The following is a 15067-nucleotide window of genomic DNA, read 5'->3' as shown; positions in this document are numbered from 1 at the left end:
AATACTAAAAATACTAGGATACTAATAATTAATACTAACTATATTAATATACTAAAAAAAAATAATTGATGCTAAACATGTGATTAAAATGCTAATTTACTAAACATATAATATCCATTAAACCCTAAATCACTAAATATATAATATTAAAAATAAAATAAAAAAATGTTAAATATGTAATATTTACCAATATGCTAATATGTGATATACATATAACTAAAATTATTAATTTACATATAATATCAATAAAACACCAAGCTTAAGATCCTAATTTACTAAATATGTAATATTACCTTACTACTAAACATGTAAAAACCCTAGCTTGATAATATACCATTTAACATTTACAATGGATACAACAAAAATTTAAAATTAAATATCAAGACACACTTTAACCATAACAATTTTGCAATGACAACAATGATTATTAAATAATGCATATAGCCAAAATACAAACATGGATATCAACTTAACAAATATTAAAAATCCTATAACAGTAAAAGTTTAACAAGAAAATTCTACAAATATAATTATAAATACTACAAAAGATACAAACATGAATATCAATTATTAAATATCAATGTTAAATAAATAAGTATAACAATAAAAAAAAAACTACCCTAATTACACAAATATTAAACATACAATAATGACAAAAAGTAATCCTAAATATGAAAATCAAACACTTAAGATTGCCACAACAATAATAAAAACTCACAACGTGAATATAACAACAAAAACCCTAATCATGAATATTTAATATTAAAAAAAATACAACAACAATTATACAATAATATTAAATATTTAATATGTACAACGAATACAAATATATGACCTTTAAACACAAACTCTGACGATTAATATTTCATAACAGTAATAAATTTATTAATAATAAATACAAAAAGAAACAATATAAACATGAATATCAGCTAAAAGATCTTACCACAATATTATATATGTAACAAATATGATAAAAATTTAAACTTTAAATATTAGAACAAGTTCTTACAATAAAAATTCTATAATAATAATAATACAACAATTAATACAACACAAATAAAATCAATATAATTACGTTAACACAATTAATATAATGGCAATAATAATATCCAAGCAATTTACTAATAACAATATACAAATAATAATAACAATATGATCAACATAAAAAAAAACCTTCAATAACAATTTTAATATATATAAAGAATAAAATAAAGAAAAATTTAAATATTAAAACCTAAGGCGTGTGTGTGCCTGTATTTACAGAGGGACTCACCGGGGACTTACCATGGGGGTACCGCCGGGGCTGAGGAAGACAGGGGTTCGGGTCCTGCTATACTGTGGCCGGAGCAAGGGAGAACAAGGTTGCAGCGGCAGAGGGGCGACTGAACGTGTGCGTCGGAGCTCCTCGTCAGAGGTTGGCCGTGGCTGTGCTCTGCTCAGCTGGTAAGTTGTTGCGGTTTTGGTGCTAGTTCGTGGAGAGGCAGAGGAGCTCGGCTGGCTGGAACGGCTGGAGGAGGACTGCTGCAGAGGGTGGCCGGAGTTCATGGAGGGTGGCGATGGTCGGAGTTGACGCTGCTGCTATGCGGAGTTGTCAAGCCGTGAGTTGGCTCAGGCGGCCATGGGGCTGGTTGTGGCCGGATCTACAGGGAGAACTGGGAGACCCTGAGAGAGTGGTGAGGTTCGATCGGAGATGGGAATTGCAAGCTGTGGGTATCTTGGCTATTTTTCTGTGGGATGGAATGGGAGAGCGGGAGAATAGATGAGGGTGGAGATGGTGGCTCCAGCAACCGTTCTTGGGTAGCATGCGGCCATCTTCTGGGTGTGTCCGGACGCGAGGGAGAGCAGGCTTGGGGGTTTTTTTTTTTCTCTTTTCGTGGTCTTCCCCTACTGCTGTGCGCCCCCGGCCCCTCTTGAAGAGAGAAAAAAAAAAAGTCCCTTATATAAAAATTTTAGAAACCCTAACCCATCCCTTTTCCTTTTTTGGTTTTTTGTATTTTATGGTATTTTTTTCTTTTTGAAAACAATATATATGAGTATAACTACTTATTATGGTAATAAGGAAATAATAATAATACTAAGGTAAAAAATAATGATAATAATAAAATAATAATAATAATAGTAATAACAAAGATAAATAAATAAATAAAATAATGATAATAATAGTAATAATAAAGGTAAAAATACTAATATTAAAAATAATGTCAATAATAATGAAAATAATAAATAATAATAATAATAATAAACAATATAAATAGAAATAAAAATAAAAGTAATAATAATAATACTAATGAAAAATAATAATAATAATAATAATAATAATAATAATAATAATAATAATAATAAGAAATAAGATAATAGTAATAATAGTAATAAAAATACTAATAATAATGATAATAAAAATAATAATGAAAATAATAAATAATAATAATAATAAAATAGACATAAAAAAAATAAAAATAAAAGTAATATTAATAATACTAATGAAAAATAATAATAATAATAATAATAAAGAAAATAATAATAATAATAATAATAATAATAATAAAGAAAATAATAATAATAATAATAATAATAAGATTAGTGAAAATTAATAATAATAATAATAAGAATAAATAAAATAATAATAATAATAATAAAATAACAATAATAATAATAATAATAGTAATACATATATTGGGCCTGGGTAAAAATGGGGTGTCTACAGTACTGTTCAATTACCAGATGGATTTTATGCCACAGTCACTCATATTGGATCAATTTATTTCTCTTCCAATCTTATTTTAGACAATGTCCTTTGCGTCCCGACTTTTCATTTCAACTTAATTTATGTCCTTAAATTATGCAAAATCCATCATTATTTCATTATTTTTTCTTCTGATTTTTGTTTCATTCAAGACCTACGCTTGATGAAGATGATTGGGATGAGAACTGAGCGAGACAGCTTATACCACTTCTCTAACACCAAGAATGCTTGTTGTCAGATGGCTATATCCACATCCACTTCCCAACTTTGGCACCATCATTTGGGTCATCTATCAAATAAAAATTTATCTTTTCTTTCCAATAAATTTCCAGAAATTTGTAGTTCCAATCAAAATCATGTTTTATTTGTCCATTGGCCAAACAGACTCGTGTACCATTTCCATCTAGTTCCATTTCTTCTATTAAACCTTTTGACTTGTTGTATGTTGACATTTGGGGGAGCCATCGTGTCTCTTCCATTACTAGTACACATTATTTTGTCACCATTGTTGATGACTATACCCGTTGTACGTGGGTTTACTAAATGCGCCAAAAATTTGACTCCTACTCTCTCTTGCAATCCTTCATCCACCTTATCGAAAATCAATTCTCCACCACCATAAAAATCATCTGAAGTGATAATGGGTCAGAGTTTGTCATGCCCTCATTCTATGCTCGTAAAGGCATTATACATCAAACCAGTTGCGTCAAAACTCCCCAACAAAATGGAGTAATTGAATGCAAACATCATCACCTTCTTAATGTTACCCGTGCATTACTTTTTCTAACCTATGTGCCTAAACACTTTTAGGGGGATGCCATTCTTACCGCAACTTATCTTATTAACCGAGCCCTTTCTCCTATTTTAGGTGGTTTGTCTCCTTATGAAAGATTGCATAATGTCAAACCAACATATATCCATTTACGAGTCTTTGGATGCTTATTTTTTGCCGCCACTCACCCGTAAAACCCATCTAAGTTCGATCCTAAAGCAACTCGATGTGCTTTTCTTGGTTATCAATATGGTCAAAAGGGCTACCAACTTTATAGCCTTGCAACACATAAAATCTTTGTGTATCGAGATGTTCTCTTTCATGAAGATTCCTTCCTCTTTGCTTCATCTACTCCCGAACCCATGGAACCCATCCTACCTTGTCCTATTCCTTCTCTTGACAACATCACTAACATTCCACATTCATCACTATCTTCACCATCTTCACCGCCTCCCTCTCCTTCATCCTCATCTAACCCTTTTCTCCACCACTCCGACGATCCAGTCGTCCAACTCAGCCACCAACATATTCGCAAGATTTTCATGTGGAACAGGTTCTGCCATCTCGGCCTGCTCAATCATCTGACTCAGCAACGGTCTGTTCATCAGGTAACCCTTGTTCTCTCATAGATTATCTATCTTACTCCTGCTTATCTCCTTTTTACCGTGCTTTTACCACAGCCTTCTCTCTTTCCAAAAAACCACGGTTATTTTTTCAAACCATAATAGATCCCAACTGGCGTACTGCTATTGTAAAGACCCAAAAATTTTAATAATTAAATAATTGAGAAGAAGGATAAATTTAAAGGAGATTAAGCAGGGTTCGACGACGAATTTGTTCTCTTCATCGACGAACCACCTTCTTTACTTCGTCGACGAAGCCACGTGTCTTGTCGACGGGAAAATATCGAGAGAGGTTATAGTAGAGCCTGAAATTCGTTGATGAAGGTTAGGAGTTTGTCGATGAAATTCCTTCTTGGATTTGTCAACGAGGTGACGTGTCTCATCAACAAAGCCGCCTATATAAATATGCAAAATTCGGGTTTTCAAAGAGATTTTCATGCAAAATCCTTCTCTCTCTCTCTCTCTCTCTCTCTCTCTCTCTCTCTCTCTCTCTAAACTCACTCCTCTCTCCTTCTCTCTAAGTTTTTGGCTTCGTCCTTCGCCAGTTCAATGATCGGAACGCTACTCCTGGGAAGATTCTCTTCAAATCTGCTAGAGAGTTCGTTGGTTAGGCCAACTTGGGCACCATTCCAAAACTGGGTAAGTTGGTTATTTTAAGCTTTATAAGTTATTTGGTGTTTCTGAACTGAGAAAAGTGCTTTAGATAGAATAATATTGAAAGGTTCTCTTCAAATCTATTGGAGTAGTTCGTTGGTTAGGCCAACTTAGGCATCATCCCAAAATTTGGGTAAGTTGGTTATTTTAATCTTTATAAGTTATTTGGTGTTTCTAGGCTGAGGAAAGTGCTTTAGATAGAATAATATTGAAGTTTGTTGGGAAAAATGTAATTTCAGGGTGTTGAACTGGGGAACATACGGGTGTAGGTTTGGAATACTTTGTGGACTTCTTAGTAAGCCAGGTAAGGGGATAAATTAAGTTAGCCTTTTCTATGAAATTATTTATCATTATACAGCATTTATTTTCAAGAAAATACGTATGATATAAAATTATGTTTGGGAATACTGTTGTTGAGTATGGAAATGATTTTAACACATTTTATATGGAAATATGATTTCAGAATAAATTATGAGTTTATAAGGTTATGTACATTTGTGTGGCATGAGTATGATATTTCCATGAAAATTATGTTATTTTGAAATATTATAATTTCTCCAAGATAAGCAAGTTATAACAGTTTTCAGGAAAACCCTAAAAACAGTACAGGAACTATGTTTTTAAGATTATGTTAAAGAATGCAAGAATGTATGTTTATTATGTTATGAATTATGCCGGCATAAATGCCGTGATTTTTACGTTATGAAATATGTCAACACAAATGTCGTGATTCTTATGTTATGAAATATGTCAGCATAAATGTCGTGATTGTTACGTTATGAATTATGCCGGCGTTGATGCCGTGATTATGTATGATATGTAAAAAATCATGAAATATGTTTATGTCAAATATTACTCTGAAGTACAAAACAGTTATGTTTTATTATGGAATGCATTATATGTTATCAGAACCCGGATAGCTTAGTTTAGTTTTATGAAGCATGATATCGTAGTTATATGTTCACGATTATGAATATGTTAGTGCTACCACACATCTTATGTGGAGTGTGGGAGATGGCAGTCGATGTGGCTTTATGGGAGTGTCGTAGGTCCCCTGGTAGTCCGGCACAGGTGGAACAAGCCCATCGTACTTACACACCTATATTTGACTTAGCATGGTTGGCCAGCCATTGCTAGGTTCTGCCTTCGGGCTGCACAACTCTGTCATGTGGGGGGTAAGACATGACAATAACTAACTAACTATCTATCCTAGGTAATAATTCAAGTATAATATGGTTATATAAGATGATTTTGTAATACATAAATTTAGTAAGTTAAGTTATGTTATGATAAATCATGTTTTATTCAGATATGATACAAATGTTTATACCAGTTATGAATTATGTACTGTTTATATATATATCACGAAAAATACTCATGTTGCCACACATTGATATTAGTTTATCTCCCTTACTGAGAGGTGTCTCACCCCTGCCATACAAATATTTCAGGAAATCCAGGAAGGAGGACGGATAAAGCTCCGCAACGATAGGAGTTGGCCGAACTACCCTGTCAGGAGGGTAAGTAGGTAAGATAGGGTCAGATGAGTTTTTGTGATTATGACCCTAGGATACTTTTTGGGTCTTTTGTGGATGATTGTATGTATATATAACAAGATTCAGTAGAACTCTGGTATAGGTTCTGATGTTTTATGACATGTATGTAATTTTATGTTTTCCGCTGCTTAGGTATCAGAGTTATATGACAGATATATCCCTAGTACCCATGGGTCCAGGTTGATCACGACTATGACAGCTTAGCAAAATTATTATGTATGTTATTATATGAATATATATAATCCTAATTCAATAGTCCTAATAAGGTATCTAAGTATCCTCTTGATTGCTAATAAATGAGACTCTTTAGGTGCAGCCTAAAATCTCCCACACATACAAACACTAAACATAATATCAGGTCTGCTCACAGTCAGGTATAACAGGCTACAAATCATGCCACGGTAGAGCTTAACATCTACCGGTATACCTTGCTCATCTTTGTCTAATTTCGTGGAAGAACTCATAGGTGTTCCTAAGATTTTACTATCTTCCATATTAAATTTCTTACGCAAGTCTCTAACATATTTTGATTGGCATATAAATGTTCCATGTTTGGCTTGTTTTATCTGATGTCCTAGGAAGAAATTAAGTTCACCCATCATGCTCATTTCAAACTCATTTTGCATGCATTTGGCAAACTCATTACACAACTCATCATTTGTAACTCCAAATATGATGTCATCTACATATATCTGTACTATGAGCATATGATCATTTTTAACCTTTATAAAGAGTGTTGTGTCTATATTCCCTCTAATAAACCCATTATCTAGTATAAAACCACTAAACCTCTCATACCAAGCTCTAGGAGCTTACTTCAATCTGTACAAGGTTTTAGTTAATCAATAAACATGATTAAGGAATTAGTGGTTTTCAAATCCTAGGGGTTGTTCTACATACACTTCCTCATTGATGTGGCCATTTAAAAATGCGCTTTTAATATCCATTTGATATAATTTAAAGTTCTTAAAAGCAACATATGCTAATAACATACTAATGGACCAATGGTTTCCATCCTAGCCACAGGAGCATAAGTTTCCTCAAAATCTATCCCTTCCTCATGGTTATACCCTTGGTCTACTAGTCTGCCTTTGTTTCTAATTACTATCTCATTTTCATCCTTCTTGTTCTTATATACCCATTTAGTTCCAATAACAGCATGATCATCAGGTCTAGGAACTAAGGTCCAGACTTTGTTCCTTTCAAATTGATTAAGCTCTTCCTGCATGGACATTATCCATGATTCATCCTCAATGGCCTCATTGACATTCTTAGGCTCCTCCTGAGATAAGAATGCAAAGTGGCTACACAAGTTTCTAAGTGATAATCGGGTAGCTACACCTCGAGATGGTTCACCCATGATTTGATATCTTTGGGGTGACTCCTCACAAATTTTCATTCTCTAGGTAGTTCATGTACGTCACTCTCTACTTGATTATCATCAGTAGATGTTTCTTTAATTTCTATGCTCTCATCTTTATTATTTTCAATGGATAATTTTTCTAAACTTTCATAATCTCAAAATCATCTTCATCAGTTTTCTTAGAAAAGGGATTTGATTCATCAAATACTACATGGATGGACTCTATAACAGTCAATGTTCTTTGGTTAAACACCCTGTAGGCTTTCCTATCTAAGGAATAATGTAGAAATGTTCCCTCATCGGATTTTGCATCAAATTTCCTTATGTTATCTTTATATTATTCTACCCATTTCCTGTAAAAACCTATTCTTTTTCTCAACTACACCGTTTTGTTGTGGAGTCCTAAGTGCAAAAAAATTGTGAGATATACCATGTGAATCACAAAAATCCTACATATCCTTATTTTTAAGTTCTCTACCCCTATCACTTCAGATGTGTGTTATTTTATAACCCTTTTCGTTCTAAATTTTCCTACGTAGTTTGTAAACTGTTCACATGCTTCAACTTTATGTGCAAGAAATAATACCATGTGAATTTGGAATAATCATCAACAATTACAAAGGTATATGATTTACCTCCTAGGCTCTAAATTTGATTAGGACCAAATAAGTCTAAGTGCAACATTTGAAGCGGCCTAGTAGTAGAGATGATTTTCTTTTTCTTAAAGCTAGATTTAGTTTGCTTACCCAATTGACATGCATCACAAATTTTATCTTTGACAAACTGTGTCTTTGGTAAGCCTTTGACTAATTCACTTTTGACTAGCTTTGACAATAAATCCATGCTAGTGTGTCCTAATCTCCTATGCCAAAGCCAACTAACCTCATTTATAGCAGAAAAACATTTCACATGTTGAGAGGCTAAGTTATCAAAACTAGTAGTAGAGACATTTTCATGGCGTTCAGTAAAAAATAAAATTTTAGTTTTAGATATGCTCTCTATTGTGCATTTATCATGTTCAAGGGACACCCTATAACCTTTATCACATAACTAACTTATGCTCAACAGATTATGCTTTAAACCATCTACTAGTAAAACATTATCAATGACTAGACAGGGTTCCTTACCGACCTTACCTAGTCCGATGATCTTGCCTTTTACATTGTCCCCAAAGGTCACGCATCCTCCATCCTTTGGAGTGATGGATGCGAACTTGGCCTTATCGCCCGTCATGTACCTTGAGCAGCCACTGTCCATATACCATTTGTCCTTAGAGGAGGACGATCTCAAGCACACCTGCAATAGACAATCAAGTGACTACTTTTCGTACCCAAATTTTCTTGAGTCCATAGGGGTTAGTGCCTAAATCTCCCTTCACTCTCCAGATCTTCTTAATTTTAACATCCTTATTCTTAAATGGACAGTCAAATTTTACATAGCCTTTCCTTTTACATTTAAAATAAGTGACATGCCTATAGGGGTCTTTAGATGGAATAAATGATTTTGATTTTTTTACGAAATATCACATATAAAGATTTTTGTGCTTCCTATTTTCTTTTCCATTAAATCCAAGGCCTTCTTTGTTTAGAGAATTTCTTTGAGCACTAAGGAGTTTTTCAAAATTATTTTGGCCCTCCGTGAATTTATAAATAATTTTGGAGTTATCCTCCATTTTTCTCTCAAGACTAGCAATTTTCAAATATTTTTCTTTCATTAAAGAGGAATAGGATTTCTTTTCTTTTTCAAAAGCATTTGACACATCCTTATATTTGATTTTTAAATCATCATTTATCCAGCAATTTATGAACTTGAATATACTCTAACTGCGGTTCTTTATATGTAGGCATGCTTTCAACATCATAATCATTACTAGAATAATAAGATGATAAAGAACATGATGATTGTACCTCGTGGTCACTGTGTGCCATTAAACACAAGTTTGCGATTTCAGTGTCGCTGGACTCAGTGTCTGAACCGCTGGTACTGTGTCTATCCCAAGACGTGTCGGTTTTCATTGCCCTCTTCTTCTTTTTCGAGTCCTTGTTTAGCAGTGGACATTCTGATCTAATATGCCCGGCTTCATCACAATTGTAGCAAGTGGGAGGATCGAATTTTTTCTTTCTTCTACTCGACTCTCCCTTTTCAGATTTTAAGCTCCAGAACTTTCTGGATGATCTCCCATTCTTTTTGAAGAACTTGCTAAACTTCTTTATCGGCATTGCCATTTCTTCATCAGGCTCCTGATCACTATCTTCATTGGAGCTGCTAGTGGATGCTTTTAAAGCAATTACTTTCTTTGCTTTGTACTGCTCACCCATTTGTTCATTTATTGCCATTTCGTACATGATGAGCGATTTGATAAGCTCATCTAGTGTCATTGCCTTTAAGCTTCTTCCTTCAGCAATGGCAGTAGCTTTTGCTTCCCAGACAAGTGGTAGACCCCTAAGAATTTTCCTGATCATTTCATACGTGATGTATGCCTTACTAAGGGCATGCAACGAGTTAGTGATATGTGTGAATCGAGTGTACATGCTTTGTAAGGATTCACTGGAGGTCATTCTAAATGCCTCATATTCACTAGTTAATATGTCAATGCAACTATCCTTTACATCTCTAGTGACCTCATATGTAACCTCTAGTTTTTCCTATATTTCTTTAGTTGTTTGACATGCCATGACTCTATTAAAATCATTAACATCTAAAGCACAGTATAAGGCATTCATGGCAGTGGCATTAACCTGAATTCCTTTCATGTCATCATCAGTAAATTCATCTTCAGTCTTAGGTTCACTCTTTCCTTCTACAGTTCTCATAGGGATAAAATCTCCCTTAGAGACAACCCTCCACACCTTCCAATCAAGATTTTGAAAAAAAAAAATAAATGTGCATCCTTTGTTTTCAGAAGGTGTAATTAACACCAATGAAAATTGGAGGACATGTGGACAATTGTCCCTCACCAAAAGGGGTTACACCAACATGAGTCATTGTGGACTTTTACAAAAATGTTGAAGTCAAATGCAACGAGGCTCTAATACCAAGTGGGATTTTTGGTGTAATCTCAAGAGGGGGGTGAATTGGATATTTTAAAATTTCTAGGTCAAATTAAAATCGCAATTAGTATTACTCAACCTAGGGTCTGTCTAATCAAACACAAATCAATAGATATATGAAGTTCCAGAAAATTTAAGCAAGTATAACAGTTCCAGTATTTCCCAAACACTCACAAATCAGTATTTAAGAAGCAAATGCAGTGATATCTACAAGTATAAACATGCACAAACAGAGATGTAAAGAGTATAGGGAAAGAAAAACGCTCGGTTTTTATGAGGTTCGACAAATCGTGCCTACGTCGTCGCCTCAAGCCAACCCACTTGAGGATTCACTATATGCTCACTTAATTGGGCGGAGCGATGCCATTTACAAACTCTCCTTATAGGGTGAAGTCTCCCTAACTCACTTACCAGGAAGAGCCAAAGTGGTTCTCCTTACAGGGCGAAGTCTCCCTAGCTCACTTATCAGGCAAAGCCAAATCGATTCTTCTTACAGGGAAGAATCTCCCTAGCTCACTTAACCAGATTGAGCCAAACAGATAGACCTTACAAGTTGCTGCCTTCCTCTTCCGACAATAACATGCGTCGGGGATACAAAGATATGAATATTTTGTGTACAAACAAAGTGCTTCTTCAATACGTAAATGTGTACAATATTAAAACTAATGCACTCTTGTATGATGGGAGTTTAAGCTCAATAGAGACTATATGATATCTCTCAAAAATGTATTTATGAGATATTGTGAGAGATGCTAATGAAGATGATCATTGATTCAAATATATAATGTTCACTAAGTATATATCAAAGATCTAAAGCCCAAATAAAATCTCCAAAAGTATTTTTCAAATATGGAGTATAGGAGATGTTAGAGATTGGCTTATAAAAAAAAATTGCAATAAACACCAAATAAGTTTTCGAATCTTGCAACGAATATGCAAAGATTCACAAGCTATAAGGAGTTCTCCCAAAAAAAATTTATCAATGAAATAGTATGGAAAAAAACTTGAGCTTACTCTCTAAATATTTATTTTCAAAAATGAATGAATGAGTGAGAGTATAAGCTTTTGAATAAAATATATAATGCCCTCAAGAATAAGTATTCAACCACTCTTCAAGTTGCAATAATTTGAAAATGAAGAAGATGAATTTAATGCTCTCTTTATAAGACAATTTTGTAAAGAAATATGAGAAAGAAAATGAGTATATGCTTGTGTATGTGGGAGTATAAGAAATAATAGTACAAAATATTTTCAGAGAATTTTTAAGCTAATCTGGTTGTTAATTAATCTTTAGAATGAGCTTATAGAATTTTCAATAAAAATGATTGTTAAGGACACAGAGGGTATTTTAAAATTATTTAATTAAAAAATTAATCATGTTTTATGCTGAAAAAAATTACCAACCCGAGAGGTCTGGTCGACTAGGCAAGGTCTCGGTCGGCTGGCCTTTGTTAAATTTTTAAATTTCTAAGAAGGCCAGTTGGCTGGTTATAGCACCGATCGGCTGGCCCTTGGCGATTTCCAAAAGACCGAGAAACGGCCTACCAAGCCAAGGTTCGATCAGCTGGGCCTTGAAGGGTCGGTTGGCTGGACTTTTTTTTTTTTTTTTTTTTTTGGGTTCAATAAGACTGGTCGGCTGGGATTTGGAATCCTGGTCAAAAGACAAGGTCGGTCGGCTGGGGTTTCCTAGCTCATTTAGGTCTGATCGGCTGGGGCTTTAGAAACAAGCCAAATATAAAGGTCGGTCGACTAGGGCTATTAACACATAAGAGGGTCAATCGGCCGAGCTTTAGTTAAAATATCATTTTAGCCCTGTTTTTTATCCAAAATCTTTTCAATTCTTTTTGTATGAGTTATAGCATACAGCACGATAGCACGTAAAGAGATAATACATGACAAATAACACCCATTATGGGGAATACAGTAATTTTTTAAGCAACACAAAATAAACATGGATAATAAGATTAGAATCCAAGACCTCCCAGCAACTGGCTCTGATACCATGTTAAATTACTACTTTACCTAAAAGCTTTAGTTGCTAGGTTGTGGAGCAAACAAGTTATATCAGGCATTTACACTCCCCCACACATGCAACCCAACAGCATGTCGAGAGGTGAACAAACTATAAACAACACCCATTCTAGGGAATAAGACAATTCTTAACAAACAAATAATAAACACAGGCAACAAGACTAGAACACAAGACCTACTACATACCTGCTCTAATATCATGTTAGATTACCACAACATCTAAAAGCTTAGCGGGCCAACAATGTATATAAAGCTTTAACAGGGATGAATACTTACAAACCTTCAAGAGTGAGCAAAATAAAAGTCAAATAGATTTTTTCTGAACTAGGAGATAGATCGTTTATCATGTAAGGATTGTAAAGTTTTCACATGTGAAAGCTTTATTGTACCACATAGAGTTTTAGACTTACATGTATGTATTAAAAAATGGAAGAGAGAGGGTAATATAAATCAGTGTAACAAACCTAGATGGTGAAATCTAAAAATAGAAAATACAATAAAATTTAAAATAAAATGATAAAAAAAAAAATGGTGATTTGGCAATAGAGAATAGTATAAGTGCAAACACTTTTTGGAGTAGGATAGCAAACTCCAAGATAACAAAAGAAATTTTAAGTGAATCTAGGGGAAGATTCTCATATTGTAAAGCAAGTTGTTAGTGAGATCAAAATGTCTAAAAATCCACAAAGAAAAAAAAGAATTTGGTATAAAACATGGCAAAAATGTAAAAACATGGAAACCTTTGAAAAGCATAAATAGGCAAGAAAAGATGCAAAAAAGGTCATTGGTGAAGCTAAATATAGATCATGTAATAATTTATATGCTAGATTAGATACAAAATAAGAGGAAATGCACATTTAAACTTGCTAAAGCTAGAAAAGGAAAAAGTAAGGGTTTTGGTGACGTAAAATGTATAAAAAATAATGATGATAATGTCTTAGTTAAGGAAGAAGTCATAAAATATGGAAAAATTATTTTAACGATTTAACGAAAACCAAATAGAAGAATAAACTTAGAATTGATAAATGAGAAAAGGCTAAAAATATGAGATTTATTCTCAAAATTAGAGTTAACGAAATTAAATTTTCATTAAAAAGGAATAAAAATTTGGGGGGGGGGGGGGGGAATGGCTTTAGAACCATATAACATTCCAATTGAAGTTTGGAAATATTTAGATGATAATGGAATTATACTGTAACTGATTTATTTAACACAAATATAGAAACTAATAAAATACCAAATGAATGGAGTAAAAGCGCTCTATACCTAATTCAAAATTTTAATTAATATCATAGAATTAAACTTATGAATGATACAATGAAATTGTGGAAAGGGTAGTGAACAAAGACTAAAGTTAGAAAAAAATGATCTTATAAAATCAATTTCATTTTATGTCTGGGAGATCTACTACAAAAGCTATATAACTTTTTAAAAAATTAATGGAAATTATTAGAGAAAATATTAGAGACTTGTATGTGGTTTTTATTGACTTCAAGAAAGCTTATGATAGGATACCTAGAGAAGTTCTATAGCCGGTTTGGAGTATGTAATAGGTATGTTGATGTTATTAAGGATACGTACGATGAAGTAATGACTAGCGTTAAGGCTAGTGTAAAAAAAAAAAAAATCCAATCAAAATATGTTTGCATCAAGAATCGACTTCGACATCTTATCTTTTTGCATTAGTGATGGATGAACTTATTAGGAGTATTCAAAATGAAGTTCCACGGTGTATGTTGTTTGCAGATGATATTGTCTTGATTGATGAAACTAGGGGTGAAGTAGAACCAAAGTATTATGGAGAGAAGCCTTAGAATCAAGAGGTTTTAAGACAAGTAAAAATAAGACAGAATGTATAAAATGTTAGTCATAGTAGGAGGAATATTAGAGAAAATATTAAATTTGATGGTCAAGAAATTAATAGTACTAGTAGATTTCAATACCTGGGATCTATTATACAAGTAGAAGAAGAAATTGAAGAAGATCTAATACATAGAATTAATGCAGGGTAAGTAAGATGGAGAAGTGCTTTGTAGAATAACCTTAAAATTGAAAGGAAAATTTTATAGGACGACTACAAGACCAGCTATGCATATCCAAAAAGTCAAAGTTTTTTAAATGAGAATTCTAAGGTAGATGAGTGATATAACATGGGGCGTTTCAAATGGTTTGGGCATGGACAATCTACGCCAAATAGTGCACTAATAAGGAAGAGTGAGCTAGTTAATAGTAGGAGCAATAGAACGGTAGGGATAGACCTAACTTGGAATATATG

The sequence above is a fragment of the Malania oleifera genome, chromosome 8, assembly GCF_029873635.1.
Source record: "Malania oleifera isolate guangnan ecotype guangnan chromosome 8, ASM2987363v1, whole genome shotgun sequence".
NCBI classification, from domain to species: domain Eukaryota; kingdom Viridiplantae; phylum Streptophyta; class Magnoliopsida; order Santalales; family Ximeniaceae; genus Malania; species Malania oleifera.
This window is presented reverse-complemented; position numbering follows the sequence as displayed.